The 8,540-nt window shown below is 47.2% G+C and overlaps 1 pseudogene; it reads right to left on the minus strand.

The window, feature by feature from the left end:
* Nucleotides 1-2,115: 2,115 nt before the first annotated feature.
* Nucleotides 2,116-7,405, minus strand: LOC148138381 (uncharacterized; annotated as a pseudogene).
* Nucleotides 7,406-8,540: the final 1,135 nt, after the last annotated feature.

An 8,540-nucleotide genomic window follows, 5' to 3' on the forward strand; every position in this document is an offset into this window, starting at 1 on the left:
GAGATTTACTCCGTTTCTAACCCCGTGCTTTCCCTGTCCTGGGAGTGTTTAATAGGAACAGTGCAGAAGGAGATTTATTCTGTATCAAACCGCGTGCGGTCTCTGACTTGGGAGTGTTTAATAGGAACAGTGTAGTGGGAGATTTACTCTGTACCTAACGCAGTGCTGTCTCTGCCTGGGAGTGTTTACTAGGAACAGTGCAGAGGGGGATTTACTCTGTATCTAACCCCGTGCTGTCCCTGTCCTGGGAGTATTTAATAGAAACAGTGCAGTGGGAGATTTACTCTGTATTAAACCGCATGCGGTCTCTGACCTGGGTGTGTTTAATAGGAACAGTGCAAAGGTAGATTTACTCTGTATCTCACCCCGTGCTGTCCCTGTCCTGGGAGTGTTTAATAGGAACAGTGCAGAGGGAGATTTATTCTGTATCAAACCGCGTGCGGTCTCTGACTTGGGAGTGTTTAATAGGAACAGTGTAGTGGGAGATTTACTCTGTACCTAACGCAGTGCTGTCTCTGCCTGGGAGTGTTTACTAGGAACAGTGCAGAGGGGGATTTACTCTGTATCTAACCCCGTGCTGTCCCTGTCCTGGGAGTATTTAATAGAAACAGTGCAGTGGGAGATTTACTCTGTATTAAACCGCATGCGGTCTCTGACCTGGGTGTGTTTAATAGGAACAGTGCAAAGGTAGATTTACTCTGTATCTCACCCCGTGCTGTCCCTGTCCTGGGAGTGTTTAATAGGAACAGTGCAGAGGGAGATTTACTCTGTACCTAACCCCGCGCTGTCCCTGTCCTGGGAGTATTTAATAGAAACAGTGCAGAGTGAGATTTACTCTGTACCTATCCCCACGCTGTCCCTGTTCAGGGAATGTTTAATAGGAACAGTGCAAAAAGAGATTTACTCTGTATCTCACGCACGCTGTCCCTGTCCTGGGACTGTTTAATCGGAACATTTCAGAGGGAGATTTACTCTATATGTAGCCCTGCGCTGTCCTGTACTGGGAGTGTTTAATATGAACAGTGCAGTTAGAAATTTACTCTGTATCTAACCACGGGCTGTCCCTGTCCTGGGAGTGTTTAATTGGTACAGTGCAGTGGGGATTTATTCTGTATCTAACCCCGTGTTGTATCTGTCCTGGAAATGTTTAATATGAAAAGTGCAGAGGGAGATTTACTCTGTCTTTAACCCTGCGCTGTCCCTGTCCTGGGAGTGTTTAATTGGAAGAATGCAGTCGGAGATTTACTCTGTATCTAACATCGTGCTGTCGTTGTTATGGTAGTGTTTAACATGAACAGTGCAGAAGGAGATTTACTCTGTATCTAACCCCGTGCTGTTCCTGTCCTGGGAGTGTTTACTAGGAACAGTGCAGAGGGAACTTTACTCTGTATCTAACCCCATGCTGTCCCTGTCCTGGAACTGTTTAATAGGAACAGTGCAGATGGAGATTTACTCTGTATCTAACCCCGTGCTGTCCCTGTCCTGGGAGTATTTAATAGAAACAGTGCAGTGGGAGATTTACTCTGTATCAAACCGCGTGCGGTCTCTGACCTGGGTGTGTTTATTAGGAAGAGTGCAGTGGGAGATTTACTCTGTATCTAACCCTGTGTTGTCCCTGTCCTGGGTGTGTTTAATAGGAACAGGGCAGAGGGAGATTTACTCTGTACCTTACCCCGCCGAGTCCCTGTCCTGGGAGTGTTTAATAGGAACAGTGCAGAGCGAGATTTACTCTGTTTCTAACCCCGTGCTTTCCCTGTCCTGGGAGTGTTTGATGGGGTACAGTGTAGAGGGAAATTTCCTCCGTATGTAACCCCGTGCTGTCCCTGTTCTGGGAGTGTTTAATAGGAACAGAGCAGAAGGAGATATACTCTGTATCTAACCCTGCGCTGTCCCTGTCCTGGGAGTGTTTAATAAGAACAGTGCAGAGGGAGATTTACTCTGTATCTAACCCCGCGCTGTCCCTGTCCTGGGAGTGTTTAATAGGAACAGTGCAGAGGGAGATTTACTCTGTATCTAACCCCGTGCTGTCCCTGTCCTGGGAGTGTTTGATAGGGTATAGTGTAGCAGGAGATTTACTCTGTATCTAACCCCGCGCTGTCCCTGTTCTGGGAATGTTTAATAGGAGCAGTGCAGAGGGAGATTTACTCTGTATCTAACCCCGTGCTGTTCCTGTCCTGGGAGTGTTTAATAGGAACAGTGCAAAGGGAGATTTACTCTGTATCTAACCCCATGCTGTCCCTGTCCTGGGAGTGTTTAATAGGAACAGTGCAGAGGGAGATTTACTCTGTATCTCACGCACGCTGTCCCTGTCCTGGGAATGTTTAATCGGAACATTTCAGAGGGAGATTTACTCTATATGTAGCCCTGCGCTGTCCTGTACTCGGAGTTTTTAATATGAACAGTGCAGTTAGAAATTTACTCTGTATCTAACCACGGGCTGTCCCTGTCCTGGGAGTGTTTAATTGGTACAGTGCAGTGGGGATTTATTCTGTATCTAACCCCGTGTTGTATCTGTCCTGGAAATGTTTAATATGAAAAGTGCAGAGGGAGATTTACTCTGTCCTTAACCCTGCGCTGTCCCTGTCCTGGGAGTGTTTAGTTGGAACAGTGCAGTGGGAGATTTACTCTGTATCTAACATCGTGCTGTCCTTGTCATGGGAGTGTTTAACATGAACAGTGCAGAAGGAGATTTACTCTGTATCTCACCCCGTGCTGTCCCTGTCCTGGTAATGTTTAATAGGAACAGTGCAGAGGGAGATTTACTCTGTATCTAACCCCGTGCTGTCCCTGTCCTGGGAGTGTTTAATAGGAACAGTGCAGTGGGAGATTTACTCTGCATCTAGCCCAGTGCTGTCTCTGTCCTGGGAGTGTTTGACACGAACAGTGCAGAGGAAGATTTACTCTGTATCTAACCCTGTGCTGTCCCTGTCCTGGGAATATTTAATAGGAACAGTGCAGAGGGAGATTTACTCTGTATCTAACCCCATGCTGTCCCTGTCCTGGGTGTGTTTAATAGGAACAGTGCAGAAGGAGATTTACTCTGTATCTAACGCTGTGCTGTCTCTGTCATGGAAGTGTTTAACATGAAGAGTGCAGAAGGAGATTTACTCTGTATCTAACCCCACGCTGTCCCTGCCCTGGGAGTGTTTAATAGGAACAGTGCAGATGGAGATTTACTCTGTATCTAAACCCACACTGTACCTGTCCTGGGAGTGTTTAATTGGAACAGTGCAGAGGGAGATTTACTCTTTACCTAACCCCGTGCTGTCCCTGTCCTGGGAGTGTTTAATAGGAACAGTGCAGAGGGAGATTTACTCTGTATCTAACCCCGTGCTGTCCCTGTCCTGGGAATGTTTAATAGGAACAGTGCAGAGGGAGATTTACTCTGTACCTAACCCCGCGCTGTCCCTGTCCTGGGAGTTTTTAATAGGAACAGTGCAGAGGGAGATTTACTCTGTATCTAACCCCGTGCTGTCCCTGTCCTGGGAGTGTTTAATCGGAACATTGCAGAGGGAGATTTACTCTGTACCTAATACCGTGCTGTCTCTGTCCTGGGAGTGTTTCATATGAACAGTGCATTTGGAAATTTCATCTGTGTCTAACCACGGGCTGTCCCTGTCCTGGGAGTGTTTAATTGGTACAGTGCAGTGGGAATTTATTCTGTATTTACCACCGTGTTGTATCTGTCCTGGAATTGTTTGATATGAAAAGTGCAGAGGGAGTTTTACTCTGTCCTTAACCCTGCGCTGTCCCTGTCCTGGGAGTGTTTAATTGGAACAGTGCAGTGGGAGATTTACTCTGTATCTAACCCCGTGCTGTCCCTGTCCTGGGAGTGTTTAATTGGAACAGTGCAGTGGGAGATTTATTCTGTATCTAACATTGTGCTGTCCTTGTTATGGGAGTGTTTAACATGAACAGTGCAGAAGGAGATTCACTCTGTATACAACCGCGTGTGGTCCCTGACCTGGGCGTGTTTAAAAGGAACAGTACAGATGGAGATTTACTCTGTATCTCACCCCATGCTGTCCCTGTCCTGGGTGTGTTTAATAGGAACAGTGCAGAGGGAGATTTACTCTGTATCTAACGCTGTGCTGTCTCTGTCCTGGAAGTGTTTAACATGAAGAGTGCAGAAGGAGATTTACTCTGTTTCTAATCCCGAGCTGTCTCTGTCCTGGGAGTATTTAATAGGAACAGTGCAGAGGGAGATTTACTCTGAATCTAATGCCGTGATGTCCCTGTTTTGGGAGTGTTAAACAGGAAGAGTGCAGAGGGAGATTTACTCTGTATCTAACCCCGAGCTGTCCCTGCCCTGGGAGTTTTTAATAGGAACAGTGCAGAAGGAGATTTACTCTGTGTCTAACCCCGTGCTGTCCTAGTTATGGGAGTGTTTAAGAGGAACAGTGCAGAGCGAGATTTACTCTGTATCTCACCCCGTGCTGTCCCTGTCCTGGTAATGTTTAATAGGAACAGTGCAGAGGGAGATTTACTCTGTATCTAACCCCGTGCTGTCCCTGTCCTGGGAGTGTTTAATAGGAACAGTTCAGTGGGAGATTTACTCTGTATCTCACCCCGTGCTGTCCCTGTCCTGGTAATGTTTAATAGGAACAGTGCAGAGGGAGATTTACTCTGTATCTAACCCCGTGCTGTCCCTGTCCTGGGAGTGTTTAATAGGAACAGTGCAGTGGGAGATTTACTCTGTATCTAGCCCACTGCTGTCTCTGTCCTGGGAGTGTTTGACACGAACAGTGCAGAGGGAGATTTTCTCTGTATCTAACCCTGTGCTGTCCCTGTCCTGGGAATATTTAATAGGAACAGTGCAGAGGGAGATTTACTCTGTATCTAACCCCGTGCTGTCCCTGTTCTGGGAATGTTTAATAGGAACAGTGCAGAGGGAGATTTACTCTGTATCTCACCCCGTGCTGTCCCTGTTCCGGGAATCTTTAATAGGAACAGTGCAGAGGGAGATTTACTCTGTATCTAACGCCGTGCTGTCTCTGTCATGGAAGTGTTTAACATGAAGAGTGCAGAAGGACATATACTCTGTACCTAACCCCACGCTGTCCCTGCCCTGGGAGTGTTTAATAGGAACAGTGGAGATGGAGATTTACTCTGTATCTAAACCCACACTGTACCTGTCCTGGGAGTGTTTAATAGGAACAGTGCAGAGGGAGATTTACTCTTTACCTAACCCCGTGCTGTCCCTGTCCTGGGAGTGTTTAATAGGAACAGTGCAGAGGGAGATTTTCTCTATATCTAACCCTGCCCTATCCCTGTCCTGGGAGTGTTTAATAGGAACAGTGCAGAGGGAGATTTACTCTGTACCTAACCCCGTGCTGTCCCTGTCCTGGGAGTGTTTAATAGGAACAGTGCAGAAGGAGATATACTCTGTATCTAACCCCGCGCTGTCCCTGTCCTGGGAGTGTTTAATAGGAACAGTGCAGAGGGAGATTTACTCTTTACCTAACCCCGTGCTGTCCCTGTCCTGGGAGTGTTTAATACGAACAGTGCAGAGGGAGATTTTCTCTATATCTAACCCTGCCCTATCCCTGTCCTGGGAGTGTTTAATAGGAACAGTGCAGAGGGAGATTTACTCTGTACCTGACCCCGTGCTGTCCCTGTCCTGGGAGTGTTTAATAGGAACAGTGCAGAAGGAGATTTACTCTGTATCTAACCCCGAGCTGTCCCTGTCCTGGGAATGTTTAATAGGAACAGTGCAGAGGGAGATTTACTCTGTATCTCACCCCTGTATCTGTCCCTGTCCTGGGAGTGTTTAATACTAACAGTGTAGAGGCAGATTTACTCTGTACCTAACCCCGTGCAGTCTCTGTCCTGGGAGTGTTTAATAGGAACAGTGCAGAGCGAGATTTACTCTGTATCTCACCCCGCGCTGTCCCTGTCCTGGGAGTGTTTAATAGGAACAGTGCAGAGCGAGATTTACTCTGTATCTAACCCCGAGCTGTCCCTGTCCTGGGTGTGTTTGATGGGGTACAATGTAGAGGGAGATTTACTCCGTATGTTGCCCCATGCTGTCCTGTCCTGGGAGTGTTTAATAGGAACAGTGCAGAGGGAGATTTTCTCTGTATCTAACCCTGCCCTGTCCCTGTCCTGGGAGTGTTCAATTGGAACAGTGCAGTGTGAAATTTACTCTGTATCTAACCCCGAGCTGTCCCTGCCCTGGGAGTTTTTCATAGGAACAGTGCAGAAGGAGATTTACTCTGTATCTAACCCCGTACTGTCCTAGTTATGGGAGTGTTTAAGAGGAACAGTGCAGAGCGAGATTTACTCTGTATCTCACCCCGTGCTGTCCCTATCCTGGTAATGTTTAATAGGAACAGTGCAGAGGGAGATTTACTCTGTATCTAACCCCGTGCTGTCCCTGTCCTGGGAGTGTTTAATAGGAACAGTGCAGTGGGAGATTTACTCTGTATCTAGCCCAGTGCTGTCTCTGTCCTGGGAGTGTTTGACACGAACAGTGCAGAGGGAGATTTACTCTGTATCTAACCCTGTGCTGTCCCTGTCCTGGGAATATTTAATAGGAACAGTGCAGAGGGAGATTTACTCTGTATCTAACCCCGTGCTGTCCCTGTTCTGGGAATGTTTAATAGGAACAGTGCAGAGGGAGATTTACTCTGTATCTCACCCCGTGCTGTCCCTGTTCCGGGAATCTTTAATAGGAACAGTGCAGAGGGAGATTTACTCTGTATCTAACGCCGTGCTGTCTCTGTCATGGAAGTGTTTAACATGAAGAGTGCAGAAGGAGATATACTCTGTATCTAACCCCACGCTGTCCCTGCCCTGGGAGTGTTTAATAGGAACAATGCAGAGGGAGATTTACTCTGTATCTAAACCCACACTGTACCTGTCCTGGGAGTGTTTAATAGGAACAGTGCAGAGGGAGATTTACTCTGTATCTAACCCCGAGCTGTCCCTCTCCTGGGAATGTTTAATAGGAACAGTGCAGAGGGAGATTTACTCTGTACCTAACCCCGCGCTGTCCCTGTCCTGGGAGTTTTTAATAGGAACAGTGCAGAGGGAGATTTACTCTTTACCTAACCCCGTGCTGTCCCTGTCCTGGGAGTGTTTAATAGGAACTTTGCAGAGTGAGATTTACTCTGGATCTAACCCCGTGCTGTCCCTGTCCTGGGAGTGTTTAATAGGAACAGTGCAGAAGGAGATTTACTCTGTATCTAACCCCGTGCTTTCCCTGTCCTGGGAGTGTTTGATGGGGTACAGTGTAGAGGGAGATTTACTCCGTATGTAACCCCGCGCAGTCTCTGTCCTGGGAGTGTTTAATAGGAACAGTGCAGATGGAGATTTACTCCGTATCTAACCACACACTGTACATGTCCTGGGAGTGTTTAATAGGAACAGTGCAGAGGGACATTTACTCTTTACCTAACCCCATGCTGTCTCTGTCCTGGGAGTGTTTAATATGAACAGTGCAGTTGGAAATTTACTCTGTATCTAACCACGGGCTGTCCCTGTCCTGGGAGTGTTTAATTGGTACAGTGCAGAGGGGATTTACTCTGTATCTAACCCAGCGCTGTCTCTGTCCTGGGACTGTTTAATATGAAAAGTGCAGAGGGAGATTTACTCTGTCCTTAACCCCGCGCTGTCCCTGTCCTGGGAGTGTTTAAAAGGAACAGTGCGGGAGCAAGATTGACTCTATCACTGATCCCGAGCTGTCCCTGTCCTGGGAGTGTTTGATGGGGTACAGTGTAGAGGGAGATTTCCTCCGTATGTAACCCCGTCCTGTCCCTGTCCTGGGAGTGTTTAATAGGAACAGAGCAGAAGGAGATTTACTCTGTATCTAACCACGTGCTGTCCCTGTCCTGGTAGTGTTTAATAGGAACAGTGCAGAGGGAGATTTACTCTGTATCTAACCCCACGCTGTCCCTGTCCTGGTAGTGTTTAATAGGAACAGTGCAGAGGGAGATTTACTCTGTATCTAACCCCACACTGTATCTGTCCTGGGAGTGTTTAATAGGAACAGCGCAGAGAGAGATTTTACTGTACCGAACCCCGTGCTGTCTCTGTCCTGGGGCTGTTTAATCGGAACATTTCAGAGGGACATTTACTCTGTACCTAATACCGTGCTGTCTCTGTCCTGGGAGTGTTTCATATGAACAGTGCATTTGGAAATTTACTCTGTATCTAACCACGGGCTGTCCCTGTCCTGGGAGTGTTTAATTGGAACAGTGCAGTGGGAGATTTACTCTGTATCTAACCCCGTGCTGTCCCTGTCCTGGGAGTGTTTAATTGGAACAGTGCAGTGGGAGATTTACTCTGTATCTAATGTTGTGCTGTCCTTGTTATGGGAGTGTTTAACATGAACAGTGCAGAAGGAGATTCACTCTGTATACAACCGCGTGTGGTCCCTGACCTGGGCGTGTTTAAAAGGAACAGTACAGATGGAGATTTACTCTGTATCTAACCCCATGCTGTCCCTGTCCTGGGTGTGTTTAATAGGAACAGTGCAGAGGGAGATTTACTCTGTATCTAACGCTGTGCTGTCTCTGTCCTGGAAGTGTTTAACATGA

Source organism: Chiloscyllium plagiosum, unplaced genomic scaffold (genome assembly GCF_037043375.1).
Source record: "Chiloscyllium plagiosum isolate Xiang-an unplaced genomic scaffold, Cpla_swu_hap1 HiC_scaffold_40, whole genome shotgun sequence".
Lineage (NCBI taxonomy): Eukaryota > Metazoa > Chordata > Chondrichthyes > Orectolobiformes > Hemiscylliidae > Chiloscyllium > Chiloscyllium plagiosum.